General features: G+C 43.5%; 12 pseudogenes; all 12 read left to right on the top strand.

Annotated features, from left to right (window-relative positions):
* The first annotated feature begins 821 nt into the window (after nt 1-821).
* Nucleotides 822-1,085, top strand: LOC130341606 (U2 spliceosomal RNA; annotated as a pseudogene).
* Nucleotides 1,086-2,557: 1,472 nt separating this feature from the next.
* LOC130341633 (U2 spliceosomal RNA) lies at nt 2,558-2,814 on the top strand (annotated as a pseudogene).
* A 1,501-nt stretch (nt 2,815-4,315) lies between these two features.
* Nucleotides 4,316-4,579, top strand: LOC130341605 (U2 spliceosomal RNA; annotated as a pseudogene).
* A 1,472-nt stretch (nt 4,580-6,051) lies between these two features.
* LOC130341603 (U2 spliceosomal RNA) lies at nt 6,052-6,315 on the top strand (annotated as a pseudogene).
* Nucleotides 6,316-7,801: 1,486 nt separating this feature from the next.
* Nucleotides 7,802-8,065, top strand: LOC130341602 (U2 spliceosomal RNA; annotated as a pseudogene).
* Nucleotides 8,066-9,536: 1,471 nt separating this feature from the next.
* LOC130341618 (U2 spliceosomal RNA) lies at nt 9,537-9,801 on the top strand (annotated as a pseudogene).
* A 1,478-nt stretch (nt 9,802-11,279) lies between these two features.
* Nucleotides 11,280-11,543, top strand: LOC130341601 (U2 spliceosomal RNA; annotated as a pseudogene).
* Nucleotides 11,544-13,021: 1,478 nt separating this feature from the next.
* LOC130341600 (U2 spliceosomal RNA) lies at nt 13,022-13,285 on the top strand (annotated as a pseudogene).
* Nucleotides 13,286-14,760: 1,475 nt separating this feature from the next.
* On the top strand, nt 14,761-15,024 carry LOC130341599 (U2 spliceosomal RNA; annotated as a pseudogene).
* A 1,481-nt stretch (nt 15,025-16,505) lies between these two features.
* On the top strand, nt 16,506-16,769 carry LOC130341597 (U2 spliceosomal RNA; annotated as a pseudogene).
* A 1,481-nt stretch (nt 16,770-18,250) lies between these two features.
* LOC130341596 (U2 spliceosomal RNA) lies at nt 18,251-18,514 on the top strand (annotated as a pseudogene).
* A 1,482-nt stretch (nt 18,515-19,996) lies between these two features.
* LOC130341595 (U2 spliceosomal RNA) lies at nt 19,997-20,260 on the top strand (annotated as a pseudogene).
* The last annotated feature ends 1,433 nt before the right edge of the window (nt 20,261-21,693 follow it).

Genomic DNA, 21,693 nt, shown 5'->3' with positions numbered 1-21,693 from the left:
TGAGAACAAATGAGTTAAAGCAAGTGAGTGAGAGAGATCGAATGAATGAAAGTCTGAATGACAGAAAGAAAAAAGGATGAAGAAAGAAGCATGAAGAAAAAAAAATGTATATGGAGTTGCTGACATGAGTGCAATCTACAAAGCCGTTGAGGCTGATCCTCATGGGAGGATTATTGCACCAGGACCCTTAGCACTTTTAAAATGCCATTCAATGCCACGGGCTAGATGTAAACTGCAGATGACCATGTTGTGGTAGTTACCATGGATACCCAAGTGATGTGTGAGCTAACACATAGGCCCAACAGATTCCAAGAAGGCCAGAATCACCAGCGGCACCACCATCGATTGTCAGGTCACCCGGATTCAGCAAATACCAGAGTCCAAAATGATGCAGGTTTATACTGTTAATTTTCAGTTTATCGTTACAGTTGGTGTTATTCCATGTCGGAAGGGACGCAGCTACAGCCAGTGGGGTAACTAGAGACAGGCAGGCAGCTATGTGCAACAAAGGTAGGCGTGTTGTTTTCATATGCAGATCTGAAATATTGTCTTATATGCAAGAGGAGGAGTGATGGGGGTTCAGGCAAAAGCCAGGCTATGGATTGCATTGCTAAATGCTCCATCAGAGTGCAATGGTCGCCTGTCCTTTTTTTAAGTGATGATGTGGGTTTAGCCTGTGCTGTATGTATGTATGGGTGGCTGACTGCCACCCACCCAGAGAGTGTATGGGAGGCTGGTTGGCTGCCAGCCTTCCTTCCATTCCTATGAGTAATGTGAGTGCTCATGAAGGGGACATGGTTGGGTCCACCCCTTTCCCGGTTATCCCCTCTAGGCCTTTTGGCTTAGATCAAGTGTAAAAAAAGAAAGGATCTTGCGACAGATCGCATCCTGAGGCACGTTTTTTTTTGTGTGAATACTTGCACTTGGGTGACTTGTGAGCACATACTGATACATACGTTCCCTATCTGGGGACCATAAATTAAATGGATTTTTGAGAAAGGGAGCTGATTTGGAAGCTTGCTTCTGTCGCCCTATGCATTGACCCGATGTGGCAGTATATTCGGGTAGTGAACAGTGCACCACCCCATTCCAGTGTTAAACAAGAAAGATTCTCATTTAATCCTCCGTGGGTGAGAATTTGAGTTTGAGAATTGGAGACCAAAATGATGAGTTGCACTGACTGGTTTATGAACGTCTATTCATTTAGCGTTTTAATGACCATGTTTGCACACTGATTGGTGTAAAAAAATAAAATAAAACTAAATAATAATAATCTAGCACACCTGTGCAGGTTTGACATGACATGACAGGTAGCTGTCTTGTGGGTGGTGCTGAATCCTGTTAAATGACGTGAGGGTCTCATGCCTATACACAAGGGTGTGTCATTGCTGTTGCTTGACCATGCATTGGTATCTGTGGTCAGTGAATGATAAAAACAAAATTTACCATCCATTGATGGATGGGAAATCCGCCATGAGGCATTTGTTTTTAGAAACTGCTGCTCACAACCAATGTTGCAATGGAGTGTCTCCATCTGCTGGTGGTATTGGAAAGGCATTAGTGCTATGACAGGGTCTGAAGAAGAAGAAGAAGAAGAAGAAGACGGAAAAAAATATATATAAAAAGAAAAAGAGAGAGAGAGAGAGAGAGACTGACTTAGTGAGCGAGTGAGTGAGAGAGTGAGAGTGAGTGAGAGTGAATGAGTGAGTGAGTGATTGAGTGAGTGAGTGAGTGAGTGAGAACAAATGAGTTAAAGCAAGTGAGTGAGAGAGATCGAATGAATGAAAGTCTGAATGACAGAAAGAAAAAAGGATGAAGAAAGAAGCATGAAGAAAAAAAAATGTATATGGAGTTGCTGACATGAGTGCAATCTACAAAGCCGTTGAGGCTGATCCTCATGGGAGGATTATTGCACCAGGACCCTTAGCACTTTTAAAATGCCATTCAATGCCACGGGCTAGATGTAAACTGCAGATGACCATGTTGTGGTAGTTACCATGGATACCCAAGTGATGTGTGAGCTAACACATAGGCCCAACAGATTCCAAGAAGGCCAGAATCACCAGCGGCACCACCATCGATTGTCAGGTCACCCGGATTCAGCAAATACCAGAGTCCAAAATGATGCAGGTTTATACTGTTAATTTTCAGTTTATCGTTACAGTTGGTGTTATTCCATGTCGGAAGGGACGCAGCTACAGCCAGTGGGGTAACTAGAGACAGGCAGGCAGCTATGTGCAACAAAGGTAGGCGTGTTGTTTTCATATGCAGATCTGAAATATTGTCTTATATGCAAGAGGAGGAGTGATGGGGGTTCAGGCAAAAGCCAGGCTATGGATTGCATTGCTAAATGCTCCATCAGAGTGCAATGGTCGCCTGTCCTTTTTTTAAGTGATGATGTGGGTTTAGCCTGTGCTGTATGTATGTATGGGTGGCTGACTGCCACCCACCCAGAGAGTGTATGGGAGGCTGGTTGGCTGCCAGCCTTCCTTCCATTCCTATGAGTAATGTGAGTGCTCATGAAGGGGACATGGTTGGGTCCACCCCTTTCCCGGTTATCCCCTCTAGGCCTTTTGGCTTAGATCAAGTGTAAAAAAAGAAAGGATCTTGCGACAGATCGCATCCTGAGGCACGTTTTTTTTTGTGTGAATACTTGCACTTGGGTGACTTGTGAGCACATACTGATACATACGTTCCCTATCTGGGGACCATAAATTAAATGGATTTTTGAGAAAGGGAGCTGATTTGGAAGCTTGCTTCTGTCGCCCTATGCATTGACCCGATGTGGCAGTATATTCGGGTAGTGAACAGTGTTCGGGTAGTGAACAGTGCACCACCCCATTCCAGTGTTAAACAAGAAAGATTCTCATTTAATCCTCCGTGGGTGAGAATTTGAGTTTGAGAATTGGAGACCAAAATGATGAGTTGCACTGACTGGTTTATGAACGTCTATTCATTTAGCGTTTTAATGACCATGTTTGCACACTGATTGGTGTAAAAAAATAAAATAAAACTAAATAATAATAATCTAGCACACCTGTGCAGGTTTGACATGACATGACAGGTAGCTGTCTTGTGGGTGGTGCTGAATCCTGTTAAATGACGTGAGGGTCTCATGCCTATACACAAGGGTGTGTCATTGCTGTTGCTTGACCATGCATTGGTATCTGTGGTCAGTGAATGATAAAAACAAAATTTACCATCCATTGATGGATGGGAAATCCGCCATGAGGCATTTGTTTTTAGAAACTGCTGCTCACAACCAATGTTGCAATGGAGTGTCTCCATCTGCTGGTGGTATTGGAAAGGCATTAGTGCTATGACAGGGTCTGAAGAAGAAGAAGAAGAAGAAGAAGACGGAAAAAAATATATATAAAAAGAAAAAGAGAGAGAGAGAGAGAGAGACTGACTTAGTGAGCGAGTGAGTGAGAGAGTGAGAGTGAGTGAGAGTGAATGAGTGAGTGAGTGAGTGATTGAGTGAGTGAGTGAGTGAGTGAGAACAAATGAGTTAAAGCAAGTGAGTGAGAGAGATCGAATGAATGAAAGTCTGAATGACAGAAAGAAAAAAGGATGAAGAAAGAAGCATGAAGAAAAAAAAATGTATATGGAGTTGCTGACATGAGTGCAATCTACAAAGCCGTTGAGGCTGATCCTCATGGGAGGATTATTGCACCAGGACCCTTAGCACTTTTAAAATGCCATTCAATGCCACGGGCTAGATGTAAACTGCAGATGACCATGTTGTGGTAGTTACCATGGATACCCAAGTGATGTGTGAGCTAACACATAGGCCCAACAGATTCCAAGAAGGCCAGAATCACCAGCGGCACCACCATCGATTGTCAGGTCACCCGGATTCAGCAAATACCAGAGTCCAAAATGATGCAGGTTTATACTGTTAATTTTCAGTTTATCGTTACAGTTGGTGTTATTCCATGTCGGAAGGGACGCAGCTACAGCCAGTGGGGTAACTAGAGACAGGCAGGCAGCTATGTGCAACAAAGGTAGGCGTGTTGTTTTCATATGCAGATCTGAAATATTGTCTTATATGCAAGAGGAGGAGTGATGGGGGTTCAGGCAAAAGCCAGGCTATGGATTGCATTGCTAAATGCTCCATCAGAGTGCAATGGTCGCCTGTCCTTTTTTTAAGTGATGATGTGGGTTTAGCCTGTGCTGTATGTATGTATGGGTGGCTGACTGCCACCCACCCAGAGAGTGTATGGGAGGCTGGTTGGCTGCCAGCCTTCCTTCCATTCCTATGAGTAATGTGAGTGCTCATGAAGGGGACATGGTTGGGTCCACCCCTTTCCCGGTTATCCCCTCTAGGCCTTTTGGCTTAGATCAAGTGTAAAAAAAGAAAGGATCTTGCGACAGATCGCATCCTGAGGCACGTTTTTTTTTGTGTGAATACTTGCACTTGGGTGACTTGTGAGCACATACTGATACATACGTTCCCTATCTGGGGACCATAAATTAAATGGATTTTTGAGAAAGGGAGCTGATTTGGAAGCTTGCTTCTGTCGCCCTATGCATTGACCCGATGTGGCAGTATATTCGGGTAGTGAACAGTGCACCACCCCATTCCAGTGTTAAACAAGAAAGATTCTCATTTAATCCTCCGTGGGTGAGAATTTGAGTTTGAGAATTGGAGACCAAAATGATGAGTTGCACTGACTGGTTTATGAACGTCTATTCATTTAGCGTTTTAATGACCATGTTTGCACACTGATTGGTGTAAAAAAATAAAATAAAACTAAATAATAATAATCTAGCACACCTGTGCAGGTTTGACATGACATGACAGGTAGCTGTCTTGTGGGTGGTGCTGAATCCTGTTAAATGACGTGAGGGTCTCATGCCTATACACAAGGGTGTGTCATTGCTGTTGCTTGACCATGCATTGGTATCTGTGGTCAGTGAATGATAAAAACAAAATTTACCATCCATTGATGGATGGGAAATCCGCCATGAGGCATTTGTTTTTAGAAACTGCTGCTCACAACCAATGTTGCAATGGAGTGTCTCCATCTGCTGGTGGTATTGGAAAGGCATTAGTGCTATGACAGGGTCTGAAGAAGAAGAAGAAGAAGAAGAAGACGGAAAAAAATATATATAAAAAGAAAAAGAGAGAGAGAGAGAGAGAGACTGACTTAGTGAGCGAGTGAGTGAGAGAGTGAGAGTGAGTGAGAGTGAATGAGTGAGTGAGTGATTGAGTGAGTGAGTGAGTGAGTGAGAACAAATGAGTTAAAGCAAGTGAGTGAGAGAGATCGAATGAATGAAAGTCTGAATGACAGAAAGAAAAAAGGATGAAGAAAGAAGCATGAAGAAAAAAAAATGTATATGGAGTTGCTGACATGAGTGCAATCTACAAAGCCGTTGAGGCTGATCCTCATGGGAGGATTATTGCACCAGGACCCTTAGCACTTTTAAAATGCCATTCAATGCCACGGGCTAGATGTAAACTGCAGATGACCATGTTGTGGTAGTTACCATGGATACCCAAGTGATGTGTGAGCTAACACATAGGCCCAACAGATTCCAAGAAGGCCAGAATCACCAGCGGCACCACCATCGATTGTCAGGTCACCCGGATTCAGCAAATACCAGAGTCCAAAATGATGCAGGTTTATACTGTTAATTTTCAGTTTATCGTTACAGTTGGTGTTATTCCATGTCGGAAGGGACGCAGCTACAGCCAGTGGGGTAACTAGAGACAGGCAGGCAGCTATGTGCAACAAAGGTAGGCGTGTTGTTTTCATATGCAGATCTGAAATATTGTCTTATATGCAAGAGGAGGAGTGATGGGGGTTCAGGCAAAAGCCAGGCTATGGATTGCATTGCTAAATGCTCCATCAGAGTGCAATGGTCGCCTGTCCTTTTTTTAAGTGATGATGTGGGTTTAGCCTGTGCTGTATGTATGTATGGGTGGCTGACTGCCACCCACCCAGAGAGTGTATGGGAGGCTGGTTGGCTGCCAGCCTTCCTTCCATTCCTATGAGTAATGTGAGTGCTCATGAAGGGGACATGGTTGGGTCCACCCCTTTCCCGGTTATCCCCTCTAGGCCTTTTGGCTTAGATCAAGTGTAAAAAAAGAAAGGATCTTGCGACAGATCGCATCCTGAGGCACGTTTTTTTTTGTGTGAATACTTGCACTTGGGTGACTTGTGAGCACATACTGATACATACGTTCCCTATCTGGGGACCATAAATTAAATGGATTTTTGAGAAAGGGAGCTGATTTGGAAGCTTGCTTCTGTCGCCCTATGCATTGACCCGATGTGGCAGTATATTCGGGTAGTGAACAGTGCACCACCCCATTCCAGTGTTAAACAAGAAAGATTCTCATTTAATCCTCCGTGGGTGAGAATTTGAGTTTGAGAATTGGAGACCAAAATGATGAGTTGCACTGACTGGTTTATGAACGTCTATTCATTTAGCGTTTTAATGACCATGTTTGCACACTGATTGGTGTAAAAAAATAAAATAAAACTAAATAATAATAATCTAGCACACCTGTGCAGGTTTGACATGACATGACAGGTAGCTGTCTTGTGGGTGGTGCTGAATCCTGTTAAATGACGTGAGGGTCTCATGCCTATACACAAGGGTGTGTCATTGCTGTTGCTTGACCATGCATTGGTATCTGTGGTCAGTGAATGATAAAAACAAAATTTACCATTACCATCCATTGATGGATGGGAAATCCGCCATGAGGCATTTGTTTTTAGAAACTGCTGCTCACAACCAATGTTGCAATGGAGTGTCTCCATCTGCTGGTGGTATTGGAAAGGCATTAGTGCTATGACAGGGTCTGAAGAAGAAGAAGAAGAAGAAGAAGAAGAAGACGGAAAAAAATATATATAAAAAGAAAAAGAGAGAGAGAGAGAGAGAGAGACTGACTTAGTGAGCGAGTGAGTGAGAGAGTGAGAGTGAGTGAGAGTGAATGAGTGAGTGAGTGATTGAGTGAGTGAGTGAGTGAGTGAGAACAAATGAGTTAAAGCAAGTGAGTGAGAGAGATCGAATGAATGAAAGTCTGAATGACAGAAAGAAAAAAGGATGAAGAAAGAAGCATGAAGAAAAAAAAATGTATATGGAGTTGCTGACATGAGTGCAATCTACAAAGCCGTTGAGGCTGATCCTCATGGGAGGATTATTGCACCAGGACCCTTAGCACTTTTAAAATGCCATTCAATGCCACGGGCTAGATGTAAACTGCAGATGACCATGTTGTGGTAGTTACCATGGATACCCAAGTGATGTGTGAGCTAACACATAGGCCCAACAGATTCCAAGAAGGCCAGAATCACCAGCGGCACCACCATCGATTGTCAGGTCACCCGGATTCAGCAAATACCAGAGTCCAAAATGATGCAGGTTTATACTGTTAATTTTCAGTTTATCGTTACAGTTGGTGTTATTCCATGTCGGAAGGGACGCAGCTACAGCCAGTGGGGTAACTAGAGACAGGCAGGCAGCTATGTGCAACAAAGGTAGGCGTGTTGTTTTCATATGCAGATCTGAAATATTGTCTTATATGCAAGAGGAGGAGTGATGGGGGTTCAGGCAAAAGCCAGGCTATGGATTGCATTGCTAAATGCTCCATCAGAGTGCAATGGTCGCCTGTCCTTTTTTTAAGTGATGATGTGGGTTTAGCCTGTGCTGTATGTATGTATGGGTGGCTGACTGCCACCCACCCAGAGAGTGTATGGGAGGCTGGTTGGCTGCCAGCCTTCCTTCCATTCCTATGAGTAATGTGAGTGCTCATGAAGGGGACATGGTTGGGTCCACCCCTTTCCCGGTTATCCCCTCTAGGCCTTTTGGCTTAGATCAAGTGTAAAAAAAGAAAGGATCTTGCGACAGATCGCATCCTGAGGCACGTTTTTTTTTGTGTGAATACTTGCACTTGGGTGACTTGTGAGCACATACTGATACATACGTTCCCTATCTGGGGACCATAAATTAAATGGATTTTTGAGAAAGGGAGCTGATTTGGAAGCTTGCTTCTGTCGCCCTATGCATTGACCCGATGTGGCAGTATATTCGGGTAGTGAACAGTGCACCACCCCATTCCAGTGTTAAACAAGAAAGATTCTCATTTAATCCTCCGTGGGTGAGAATTTGAGTTTGAGAATTGGAGACCAAAATGATGAGTTGCACTGACTGGTTTATGAACGTCTATTCATTTAGCGTTTTAATGACCATGTTTGCACACTGATTGGTGTAAAAAAATAAAATAAAACTAAATAATAATAATCTAGCACACCTGTGCAGGTTTGACATGACATGACAGGTAGCTGTCTTGTGGGTGGTGCTGAATCCTGTTAAATGACGTGAGGGTCTCATGCCTATACGTGTGTCATTGCTGTTGCTTGACCATGCATTGGTATCTGTGGTCAGTGAATGATAAAAACAAAATTTACCATCCATTGATGGATGGGAAATCCGCCATGAGGCATTTGTTTTTAGAAACTGCTGCTCACAACCAATGTTGCAATGGAGTGTCTCCATCTGCTGGTGGTATTGGAAAGGCATTAGTGCTATGACAGGGTCTGAAGAAGAAGAAGAAGAAGAAGAAGAAGACGGAAAAAAATATATATAAAAAGAAAAAGAGAGAGAGAGAGAGAGAGAGACTGACTTAGTGAGCGAGTGAGTGAGAGAGTGAGAGTGAGTGAGAGTGAATGAGTGAGTGAGTGATTGAGTGAGTGAGTGAGTGAGTGAGAACAAATGAGTTAAAGCAAGTGAGTGAGAGAGATCGAATGAATGAAAGTCTGAATGACAGAAAGAAAAAAGGATGAAGAAAGAAGCATGAAGAAAAAAAAATGTATATGGAGTTGCTGACATGAGTGCAATCTACAAAGCCGTTGAGGCTGATCCTCATGGGAGGATTATTGCACCAGGACCCTTAGCACTTTTAAAATGCCATTCAATGCCACGGGCTAGATGTAAACTGCAGATGACCATGTTGTGGTAGTTACCATGGATACCCAAGTGATGTGTGAGCTAACACATAGGCCCAACAGATTCCAAGAAGGCCAGAATCACCAGCGGCACCACCATCGATTGTCAGGTCACCCGGATTCAGCAAATACCAGAGTCCAAAATGATGCAGGTTTATACTGTTAATTTTCAGTTTATCGTTACAGTTGGTGTTATTCCATGTCGGAAGGGACGCAGCTACAGCCAGTGGGGTAACTAGAGACAGGCAGGCAGCTATGTGCAACAAAGGTAGGCGTGTTGTTTTCATATGCAGATCTGAAATATTGTCTTATATGCAAGAGGAGGAGTGATGGGGGTTCAGGCAAAAGCCAGGCTATGGATTGCATTGCTAAATGCTCCATCAGAGTGCAATGGTCGCCTGTCCTTTTTTTAAGTGATGATGTGGGTTTAGCCTGTGCTGTATGTATGTATGGGTGGCTGACTGCCACCCACCCAGAGAGTGTATGGGAGGCTGGTTGGCTGCCAGCCTTCCTTCCATTCCTATGAGTAATGTGAGTGCTCATGAAGGGGACATGGTTGGGTCCACCCCTTTCCCGGTTATCCCCTCTAGGCCTTTTGGCTTAGATCAAGTGTAAAAAAAGAAAGGATCTTGCGACAGATCGCATCCTGAGGCACGTTTTTTTTTTGTGTGAATACTTGCACTTGGGTGACTTGTGAGCACATACTGATACATACGTTCCCTATCTGGGGACCATAAATTAAATGGATTTTTGAGAAAGGGAGCTGATTTGGAAGCTTGCTTCTGTCGCCCTATGCATTGACCCGATGTGGCAGTATATTCGGGTAGTGAACAGTGCACCACCCCATTCCAGTGTTAAACAAGAAAGATTCTCATTTAATCCTCTGTGGGTGAGAATTTGAGTTTGAGAATTGGAGACCAAAATGATGAGTTGCACTGACTGGTTTATGAACGTCTATTCATTTAGCGTTTTAATGACCATGTTTGCACACTGATTGGTGTAAAAAAATAAAATAAAACTAAATAATAATAATCTAGCACACCTGTGCAGGTTTGACATGACATGACAGGTAGCTGTCTTGTGGGTGGTGCTGAATCCTGTTAAATGACGTGAGGGTCTCATGCCTATACACAAGGGTGTGTCATTGCTGTTGCTTGACCATGCATTGGTATCTGTGGTCAGTGAATGATAAAAACAAAATTTACCATCCATTGATGGATGGGAAATCCGCCATGAGGCATTTGTTTTTAGAAACTGCTGCTCACAACCAATGTTGCAATGGAGTGTCTCCATCTGCTGGTGGTATTGGAAAGGCATTAGTGCTATGACAGGGTCTGAAGAAGAAGAAGAAGAAGAAGAAGAAGAAGACGGAAAAAAATATATATAAAAAGAAAAAGAGAGAGAGAGAGAGAGAGACTGACTTAGTGAGCGAGTGAGTGAGAGAGTGAGAGTGAGTGAGAGTGAATGAGTGAGTGAGTGATTGAGTGAGTGAGTGAGTGAGTGAGAACAAATGAGTTAAAGCAAGTGAGTGAGAGAGATCGAATGAATGAAAGTCTGAATGACAGAAAGAAAAAAGGATGAAGAAAGAAGCATGAAGAAAAAAAAATGTATATGGAGTTGCTGACATGAGTGCAATCTACAAAGCCGTTGAGGCTGATCCTCATGGGAGGATTATTGCACCAGGACCCTTAGCACTTTTAAAATGCCATTCAATGCCACGGGCTAGATGTAAACTGCAGATGACCATGTTGTGGTAGTTACCATGGATACCCAAGTGATGTGTGAGCTAACACATAGGCCCAACAGATTCCAAGAAGGCCAGAATCACCAGCGGCACCACCATCGATTGTCAGGTCACCCGGATTCAGCAAATACCAGAGTCCAAAATGATGCAGGTTTATACTGTTAATTTTCAGTTTATCGTTACAGTTGGTGTTATTCCATGTCGGAAGGGACGCAGCTACAGCCAGTGGGGTAACTAGAGACAGGCAGGCAGCTATGTGCAACAAAGGTAGGCGTGTTGTTTTCATATGCAGATCTGAAATATTGTCTTATATGCAAGAGGAGGAGTGATGGGGGTTCAGGCAAAAGCCAGGCTATGGATTGCATTGCTAAATGCTCCATCAGAGTGCAATGGTCGCCTGTCCTTTTTTTAAGTGATGATGTGGGTTTAGCCTGTGCTGTATGTATGTATGGGTGGCTGACTGCCACCCACCCAGAGAGTGTATGGGAGGCTGGTTGGCTGCCAGCCTTCCTTCCATTCCTATGAGTAATGTGAGTGCTCATGAAGGGGACATGGTTGGGTCCACCCCTTTCCCGGTTATCCCCTCTAGGCCTTTTGGCTTAGATCAAGTGTAAAAAAAGAAAGGATCTTGCGACAGATCGCATCCTGAGGCACGTTTTTTTTTGTGTGAATACTTGCACTTGGGTGACTTGTGAGCACATACTGATACATACGTTCCCTATCTGGGGACCATAAATTAAATGGATTTTTGAGAAAGGGAGCTGATTTGGAAGCTTGCTTCTGTCGCCCTATGCATTGACCCGATGTGGCAGTATATTCGGGTAGTGAACAGTGCACCACCCCATTCCAGTGTTAAACAAGAAAGATTCTCATTTAATCCTCCGTGGGTGAGAATTTGAGTTTGAGAATTGGAGACCAAAATGATGAGTTGCACTGACTGGTTTATGAACGTCTATTCATTTAGCGTTTTAATGACCATGTTTGCACACTGATTGGTGTAAAAAAATAAAATAAAACTAAATAATAATAATCTAGCACACCTGTGCAGGTTTGACATGACATGACAGGTAGCTGTCTTGTGGGTGGTGCTGAATCCTGTTAAATGACGTGAGGGTCTCATGCCTATACACAAGGGTGTGTCATTGCTGTTGCTTGACCATGCATTGGTATCTGTGGTCAGTGAATGATAAAAACAAAATTTACCATCCATTGATGGATGGGAAATCCGCCATGAGGCATTTGTTTTTAGAAACTGCTGCTCACAACCAATGTTGCAATGGAGTGTCTCCATCTGCTGGTGGTATTGGAAAGGCATTAGTGCTATGACAGGGTCTGAAGAAGAAGAAGAAGAAGAAGAAGAAGAAGACGGAAAAAAATATATATAAAAAGAAAAAGAGAGAGAGAGAGAGAGAGACTGACTTAGTGAGCGAGTGAGTGAGAGAGTGAGAGTGAGTGAGAGTGAATGAGTGAGTGAGTGATTGAGTGAGTGAGTGAGTGAGTGAGAACAAATGAGTTAAAGCAAGTGAGTGAGAGAGATCGAATGAATGAAAGTCTGAATGACAGAAAGAAAAAAGGATGAAGAAAGAAGCATGAAGAAAAAAAAATGTATATGGAGTTGCTGACATGAGTGCAATCTACAAAGCCGTTGAGGCTGATCCTCATGGGAGGATTATTGCACCAGGACCCTTAGCACTTTTAAAATGCCATTCAATGCCACGGGCTAGATGTAAACTGCAGATGACCATGTTGTGGTAGTTACCATGGATACCCAAGTGATGTGTGAGCTAACACATAGGCCCAACAGATTCCAAGAAGGCCAGAATCACCAGCGGCACCACCATCGATTGTCAGGTCACCCGGATTCAGCAAATACCAGAGTCCAAAATGATGCAGGTTTATACTGTTAATTTTCAGTTTATCGTTACAGTTGGTGTTATTCCATGTCGGAAGGGACGCAGCTACAGCCAGTGGGGTAACTAGAGACAGGCAGGCAGCTATGTGCAACAAAGGTAGGCGTGTTGTTTTCATATGCAGATCTGAAATATTGTCTTATATGCAAGAGGAGGAGTGATGGGGGTTCAGGCAAAAGCCAGGCTATGGATTGCATTGCTAAATGCTCCATCAGAGTGCAATGGTCGCCTGTCCTTTTTTTAAGTGATGATGTGGGTTTAGCCTGTGCTGTATGTATGTATGGGTGGCTGACTGCCACCCACCCAGAGAGTGTATGGGAGGCTGGTTGGCTGCCAGCCTTCCTTCCATTCCTATGAGTAATGTGAGTGCTCATGAAGGGGACATGGTTGGGTCCACCCCTTTCCCGGTTATCCCCTCTAGGCCTTTTGGCTTAGATCAAGTGTAAAAAAAGAAAGGATCTTGCGACAGATCGCATCCTGAGGCACGTTTTTTTTTGTGTGAATACTTGCACTTGGGTGACTTGTGAGCACATACTGATACATACGTTCCCTATCTGGGGACCATAAATTAAATGGATTTTTGAGAAAGGGAGCTGATTTGGAAGCTTGCTTCTGTCGCCCTATGCATTGACCCGATGTGGCAGTATATTCGGGTAGTGAACAGTGCACCACCCCATTCCAGTGTTAAACAAGAAAGATTCTCATTTAATCCTCCGTGGGTGAGAATTTGAGTTTGAGAATTGGAGACCAAAATGATGAGTTGCACTGACTGGTTTATGAACGTCTATTCATTTAGCGTTTTAATGACCATGTTTGCACACTGATTGGTGTAAAAAAATAAAATAAAACTAAATAATAATAATCTAGCACACCTGTGCAGGTTTGACATGACATGACAGGTAGCTGTCTTGTGGGTGGTGCTGAATCCTGTTAAATGACGTGAGGGTCTCATGCCTATACACAAGGGTGTGTCATTGCTGTTGCTTGACCATGCATTGGTATCTGTGGTCAGTGAATGATAAAAACAAAATTTACCATCCATTGATGGATGGGAAATCCGCCATGAGGCATTTGTTTTTAGAAACTGCTGCTCACAACCAATGTTGCAATGGAGTGTCTCCATCTGCTGGTGGTATTGGAAAGGCATTAGTGCTATGACAGGGTCTGAAGAAGAAGAAGAAGAAGAAGAAGAAGACGGAAAAAAATATATATAAAAAGAAAAAGAGAGAGAGAGAGAGAGAGACTGACTTAGTGAGCGAGTGAGTGAGAGAGTGAGAGTGAGTGAGAGTGAATGAGTGAGTGAGTGATTGAGTGAGTGAGTGAGTGAGTGAGAACAAATGAGTTAAAGCAAGTGAGTGAGAGAGATCGAATGAATGAAAGTCTGAATGACAGAAAGAAAAAAGGATGAAGAAAGAAGCATGAAGAAAAAAAAATGTATATGGAGTTGCTGACATGAGTGCAATCTACAAAGCCGTTGAGGCTGATCCTCATGGGAGGATTATTGCACCAGGACCCTTAGCACTTTTAAAATGCCATTCAATGCCACGGGCTAGATGTAAACTGCAGATGACCATGTTGTGGTAGTTACCATGGATACCCAAGTGATGTGTGAGCTAACACATAGGCCCAACAGATTCCAAGAAGGCCAGAATCACCAGCGGCACCACCATCGATTGTCAGGTCACCCGGATTCAGCAAATACCAGAGTCCAAAATGATGCAGGTTTATACTGTTAATTTTCAGTTTATCGTTACAGTTGGTGTTATTCCATGTCGGAAGGGACGCAGCTACAGCCAGTGGGGTAACTAGAGACAGGCAGGCAGCTATGTGCAACAAAGGTAGGCGTGTTGTTTTCATATGCAGATCTGAAATATTGTCTTATATGCAAGAGGTGGAGTGATGGGGGTTCAGGCAAAAGCCAGGCTATGGATTGCATTGCTAAATGCTCCATCAGAGTGCAATGGTCGCCTGTCCTTTTTTTAAGTGATGATGTGGGTTTAGCCTGTGCTGTATGTATGTATGGGTGGCTGACTGCCACCCACCCAGAGAGTGTATGGGAGGCTGGTTGGCTGCCAGCCTTCCTTCCATTCCTATGAGTAATGTGAGTGCTCATGAAGGGGACATGGTTGGGTCCACCCCTTTCCCGGTTATCCCCTCTAGGCCTTTTGGCTTAGATCAAGTGTAAAAAAAGAAAGGATCTTGCGACAGATCGCATCCTGAGGCACGTTTTTTTTTGTGTGAATACTTGCACTTGGGTGACTTGTGAGCACATACTGATACATACGTTCCCTATCTGGGGACCATAAATTAAATGGATTTTTGAGAAAGGGAGCTGATTTGGAAGCTTGCTTCTGTCGCCCTATGCATTGACCCGATGTGGCAGTATATTCGGGTAGTGAACAGTGCACCACCCCATTCCAGTGTTAAACAAGAAAGATTCTCATTTAATCCTCCGTGGGTGAGAATTTGAGTTTGAGAATTGGAGACCAAAATGATGAGTTGCACTGACTGGTTTATGAACGTCTATTCATTTAGCGTTTTAATGACCATGTTTGCACACTGATTGGTGTAAAAAAATAAAATAAAACTAAATAATAATAATCTAGCACACCTGTGCAGGTTTGACATGACATGACAGGTAGCTGTCTTGTGGGTGGTGCTGAATCCTGTTAAATGACGTGAGGGTCTCATGCCTATACACAAGGGTGTGTCATTGCTGTTGCTTGACCATGCATTGGTATCTGTGGTCAGTGAATGATAAAAACAAAATTTACCATCCATTGATGGATGGGAAATCCGCCATGAGGCATTTGTTTTTAGAAACTGCTGCTCACAACCAATGTTGCAATGGAGTGTCTCCATCTGCTGGTGGTATTGGAAAGGCATTAGTGCTATGACAGGGTCTGAAGAAGAAGAAGAAGAAGAAGAAGAAGAAGAAGACGGAAAAAAATATATATAAAAAGAAAAAGAGAGAGAGAGAGAGAGAGACTGACTTAGTGAGCGAGTGAGTGAGAGAGTGAGAGTGAGTGAGAGTGAATGAGTGAGTGAGTGATTGAGTGAGTGAGTGAGTGAGTGAGAACAAATGAGTTAAAGCAAGTGAGTGAGAGAGATCGAATGAATGAAAGTCTGAATGACAGAAAGAAAAAAGGATGAAGAAAGAAGCATGAAGAAAAAAAAATGTATATGGAGTTGCTGACATGAGTGCAATCTACAAAGCCGTTGAGGCTGATCCTCATGGGAGGATTATTGCACCAGGACCCTTAGCACTTTTAAAATGCCATTCAATGCCACGGGCTAGATGTAAACTGCAGATGACCATGTTGTGGTAGTTACCATGGATACCCAAGTGATGTGTGAGCTAACACATAGGCCCAACAGATTCCAAGAAGGCCAGAATCACCAGCGGCACCACCATCGATTGTCAGGTCACCCGGATTCAGCAAATACCAGAGTCCAAAATGATGCAGGTTTATACTGTTAATTTTCAGTTTATCGTTACAGTTGGTGTTATTCCATGTCGGAAGGGACGCAGCTACAGCCAGTGGGGTAACTAGAGACAGGCAGGCAGCTATGTGCAACAAAGGTAGGCGTGTTGTTTTCATATGCAGATCTGAAATATTGTCTTATATGCAAGAGGAGGAGTGATGGGGGTTCAGGCAAAAGCCAGGCTATGGATTGCATTGCTAAATGCTCCATCAGAGTGCAATGGTCGCCTGTCCTTTTTTTAAGTGATGATGTGGGTTTAGCCTGTGCTGTATGTATGTATGGGTGGCTGACTGCCACCCACCCAGAGAGTGTATGGGAGGCTGGTTGGCTGCCAGCCTTCCTTCCATTCCTATGAGTAATGTGAGTGCTCATGAAGGGGACATGGTTGGGTCCACCCCTTTCCCGGTTATCCCCTCTAGGCCTTTTGGCTTAGATCAAGTGTAAAAAAAGAAAGGATCTTGCGACAGATCGCATCCTGAGGCACGTTTTTTTTTGTGTGAATACTTGCACTTGGGTGACTTGTGAGCACATACTGATACATACGTTCCCTATCTGGGGACCATAAATTAAATGGATTTTTGAGAAAGGGAGCTGATTTGGAAGCTTGCTTCTGTCGCCCTATGCATTGACCCGATGTGGCAGTATATTCGGGTAGTGAACAGTGCACCACCCCATTCCAGTGTTAAACAAGAAAGATTCTCATTTAATCCTCCGTGGGTGAGAATTTGAGTTTGAGAATTGGAGACCAAAATGATGAGTTGCACTGACTGGTTTATGAACGTCTATTCATTTAGCGTTTTAATGACCATGTTTGCACACTGATTGGTGTAAAAAAATAAAATAAAACTAAATAATAATAATCTAGCACACCTGTGCAGGTTTGACATGACATGACAGGTAGCTGTCTTGTGGGTGGTGCTGAATCCTGTTAAATGACGTGAGGGTCTCATGCCTATACACAAGGGTGTGTCATTGCTGTTGCTTGACCATGCATTGGTATCTGTGGTCAGTGAATGATAAAAACAAAATTTACCATCCATTGATGGATGGGAAATCCGCCATGAGGCATTTGTTTTTAGAAACTGCTGCTCACAACCAATGTTGCAATGGAGTGTCTCCATCTGCTGGTGGTATTGGAAAGGCATTAGTGCTATGACAGGGTCTGAAGAAGAAGAAGAAGAAGAAGAAGAAGAAGAAGACGGAAAAAAATATATATAAAAAGAAAAAGAGAGAGAGAGAGAGAGAGACTGACTTAGTGAGCGAGTGAGTGAGAGAGTGAGAGTGAGTGAGAGTGAATGAGTGAGTGAGTGATTGAGTGAGTGAGTGAGTGAGTGAGAACAAATGAGTTAAAGCAAGTGAGTGAGAGAGATCGAATGAATGAAAGTCTGAATGACAGAAAGAAAAAAGGATGAAGAAAGAAGCATGAAGAAAAAAAAATGTATATGGAGTTGCTGACATGAGTGCAATCTACAAAGCCGTTGAGGCTGATCCTCATGGGAGGATTATTGCACCAGGACCCTTAGCACTTTTAAAATGCCATTCAATGCCACGGGCTAGATGTAAACTGCAGATGACCATGTTGTGGTAGTTACCATGGATACCCAAGTGATGTGTGAGCTAACACATAGGCCCAACAGATTCCAAGAAGGCCAGAATCACCAGCGGCACCACCATCGATTGTCAGGTCACCCGGATTCAGCAAATACCAGAGTCCAAAATGATGCAGGTTTATACTGTTAATTTTCAGTTTATCGTTACAGTTGGTGTTATTCCATGTCGGAAGGGACGCAGCTACAGCCAGTGGGGTAACTAGAGACAGGCAGGCAGCTATGTGCAACAAAGGTAGGCGTGTTGTTTTCATATGCAGATCTGAAATATTGTCTTATATGCAAGAGGAGGAGTGATGGGGGTTCAGGCAAAAGCCAGGCTATGGATTGCATTGCTAAATGCTCCATCAGAGTGCAATGGTCGCCTGTCCTTTTTTTAAGTGATGATGTGGGTTTAGCCTGTGCTGTATGTATGTATGGGTGGCTGACTGCCACCCACCCAGAGAGTGTATGGGAGGCTGGTTGGCTGCCAGCCTTCCTTCCATTCCTATGAGTAATGTGAGTGCTCATGAAGGGGACATGGTTGGGTCCACCCCTTTCCCGGTTATCCCCTCTAGGCCTTTTGGCTTAGATCAAGTGTAAAAAAAGAAAGGATCTTGCGACAGATCGCATCCTGAGGCACGTTTTTTTTTGTGTGAATACTTGCACTTGGGTGACTTGTGAGCACATACTGATACATACGTTCCCTATCTGGGGACCATAAATTAAATGGATTTTTGAGAAAGGGAGCTGATTTGGAAGCTTGCTTCTGTCGCCCTATGCATTGACCCGATGTGGCAGTATATTCGGGTAGTGAACAGTGCACCACCCCATTCCAGTGTTAAACAAGAAAGATTCTCATTTAATCCTCCGTGGGTGAGAATTTGAGTTTGAGAATTGGAGACCAAAATGATGAGTTGCACTGACTGGTTTATGAACGTCTATTCATTTAGCGTTTTAATGACCATGTTTGCACACTGATTGGTGTAAAAAAATAAAATAAAACTAAATAATAATAATCTAGCACACCTGTGCAGGTTTGACATGACATGACAGGTAGCTGTCTTGTGGGTGGTGCTGAATCCTGTTAAATGACGTGAGGGTCTCATGCCTATACACAAGGGTGTGTCATTGCTGTTGCTTGACCATGCATTGGTATCTGTGGTCAGTGAATGATAAAAACAAAATTTACCATCCATTGATGGATGGGAAATCCGCCATGAGGCATTTGTTTTTAGAAACTGCTGCTCACAACCAATGTTGCAATGGAGTGTCTCCATCTGCTGGTGGTATTGGAAAGGCATTAGTGCTATGACAGGGTCTGAAGAAGAAGAAGAAGAAGAAGAAGAAGAAGACGGAAAAAAATATATATAAAAAGAAAAAGAGAGAGAGAGAGAGAGAGACTGACTTAGTGAGCGAGTGAGTGAGAGAGTGAGAGTGAGTGAGAGTGAATGAGTGAGTGAGTGAGTGATTGAGTGAGTGAGTGAGTGAGTGAGAACAAATGAGTTAAAGCAAGTGAGTGAGAGAGATCGAATGAATGAAAGTCTGAATGACAGAAAGAAAAAAGGATGAAGAAAGAAGCATGAAGAAAAAAAAATGTATATGGAGTTGCTGACATGAGTGCAATCTACAAAGCCGTTGAGGCTGATCCTCATGGGAGGATTATTGCACCAGGACCCTTAGCACTTTTAAAATGCCATTCAATGCCACGGGCTAGATGTAAACTGCAGATGACCATGTTGTGGTAGTTACCATGGATACCCAAGTGATGTGTGAGCTAACACATAGGCCCAACAGATTCCAAGAAGGCCAGAATCACCAGCGGCACCACCATCGATTGTCAGGTCACCCGGATTCAGCAAATACCAGAGTCCAAAATGATGCAGGTTTATACTGTTAATTTTCAGTTTATCGTTACAGTTGGTGTTATTCCATGTCGGAAGGGACGCAGCTACAGCCAGTGGGGTAACTAGAGACAGGCAGGCAGCTATGTGCAACAAAGGTAGGCGTGTTGTTTTCATATGCAGATCTGAAATATTGTCTTATATGCAAGAGGAGGAGTGATGGGGGTTCAGGCAAAAGCCAGGCTATGGATTGCATTGCTAAATGCTCCATCAGAGTGCAATGGTCGCCTGTCCTTTTTTTAAGTGATGATGTGGGTTTAGCCTGTGCTGTATGTATGTATGGGTGGCTGACTGCCACCCACCCAGAGAGTGTATGGGAGGCTGGTTGGCTGCCAGCCTTCCTTCCATTCCTATGAGTAATGTGAGTGCTCATGAAGGGGACATGGTTGGGTCCACCCCTTTCCCGGTTATCCCCTCTAGGCCTTTTGGCTTAGATCAAGTGTAAAAAAAGAAAGGATCTTGCGACAGATCGCATCCTGAGGCACGTTTTTTTTTGTGTGAATACTTGCACTTGGGTGACTTGTGAGCACATACTGATACATACGTTCCCTATCTGGGGACCATAAATTAAATGGATTTTTGAGAAAGGGAGCTGATTTGGAAGCTTGCTTCTGTCGCCCTATGCATTGACCCGATGTGGCAGTATATTCGGGTAGTGAACAGTGCACCACCCCATTCCAGTGTTAAACAAGAAAGATTCTCATTTAATCCTCCGTGGGTGAGAATTTGAGTTTGAGAATTGGAGACCAAAATGATGAGTTGCACTGACTGGTTTATGAACGTCTATTCATTTAGCGTTTTAATGACCATGTTTGCACACTGATTGGTGTAAAAAAATAAAATAAAACTAAATAATAATAATCTAGCACACCTGTGCAGGTTTGACATGACATGACAGGTAGCTGTCTTGTGGGTGGTGCTGAATCCTGTTAAATGACGTGAGGGTCTCATGCCTATACACAAGGGTGTGTCATTGCTGTTGCTTGACCATGCATTGGTATCTGTGGTCAGTGAATGATAAAAACAAAATTTACCATCCATTGATGGATGGGAAATCCGCCATGAGGCATTTGTTTTTAGAAACTGCTGCTCACAGCCAATGTTGCAATGGAGTGTCTCCATCTGCTGGTGGTATTGGAAAGGCATTAGTGCTATGACAGGGTCTGAAGAAGAAGAAGAAGAAGAAGAAGAAGAAGAAGAAGACGGAAAAAAATATATATAAAAAGAAAAAGAGAGAGAGAGAGAGAGAGACTGACTTAGTGAGCGAGTGAGTGAGAGAGTGAGAGTGAGTGAGAGTGAATGAGTGAGTGAGTGATTGAGTGAGTGAGTGAGTGAGTGAGAACAAATGAGTTAAAGCAAGTGAGTGAGAGAGATCGAATGAATGAAAGTCTGAATGACAGAAAGAAAAAAGGATGAAGAAAGAAGCATGAAGAAAAAAAAATGTATATGGAGTTGCTGACATGAGTGCAATCTACAAAGCCGTTGAGGCTGATCCTCATGGGAGGATTATTGCACCAGGACCCTTAGCACTTTTAAAATGCCATTCAATGCCACGGGCTAGATGTAAACTGCAGATGACCATGTTGTGGTAGTTACCATGGATACCCAAGTGATGTGTGAGCTAACACATAGGCCCAACAGATTCCAAGAAGGCCAGAATCACCAGCGGCACCACCATCGATTGTCAGGTCACCCGGATTCAGCAAATACCAGAGTCCAAAATGATGCAGGTTTATACTGTTAATTTTCAGTTTATCGTTACAGTTGGTGTTATTCCATGTCGGAAGGGACGCAGCTACAGCCAGTGGGGTAACTAGAGACAGGCAGGCAGCTATGTGCAACAAAGGTAGGCGTGTTGTTTTCATATGCAGATCTGAAATATTGTCTTATATGCAAGAGGAGGAGTGATGGGGGTTCAGGCAAAAGCCAGGCTATGGATTGCATTGCTAAATGCTCCATCAGAGTGCAATGGTCGCCTGTCCTTTTTTTAAGTGATGATGTGGGTTTAGCCTGTGCTGTATGTATGTATGGGTGGCTGACTGCCACCCACCCAGAGAGTGTATGGGAGGCTGGTTGGCTGCCAGCCTTCCTTCCATTCCTATGAGT

Source organism: Hyla sarda, unplaced genomic scaffold (assembly GCF_029499605.1).
Source record: "Hyla sarda isolate aHylSar1 unplaced genomic scaffold, aHylSar1.hap1 scaffold_623, whole genome shotgun sequence".
NCBI lineage: Eukaryota > Metazoa > Chordata > Amphibia > Anura > Hylidae > Hyla > Hyla sarda.
The sequence above is the reverse complement of the archived record's forward strand: the minus strand, read 5'-3'. Positions and strand labels throughout refer to the sequence as shown.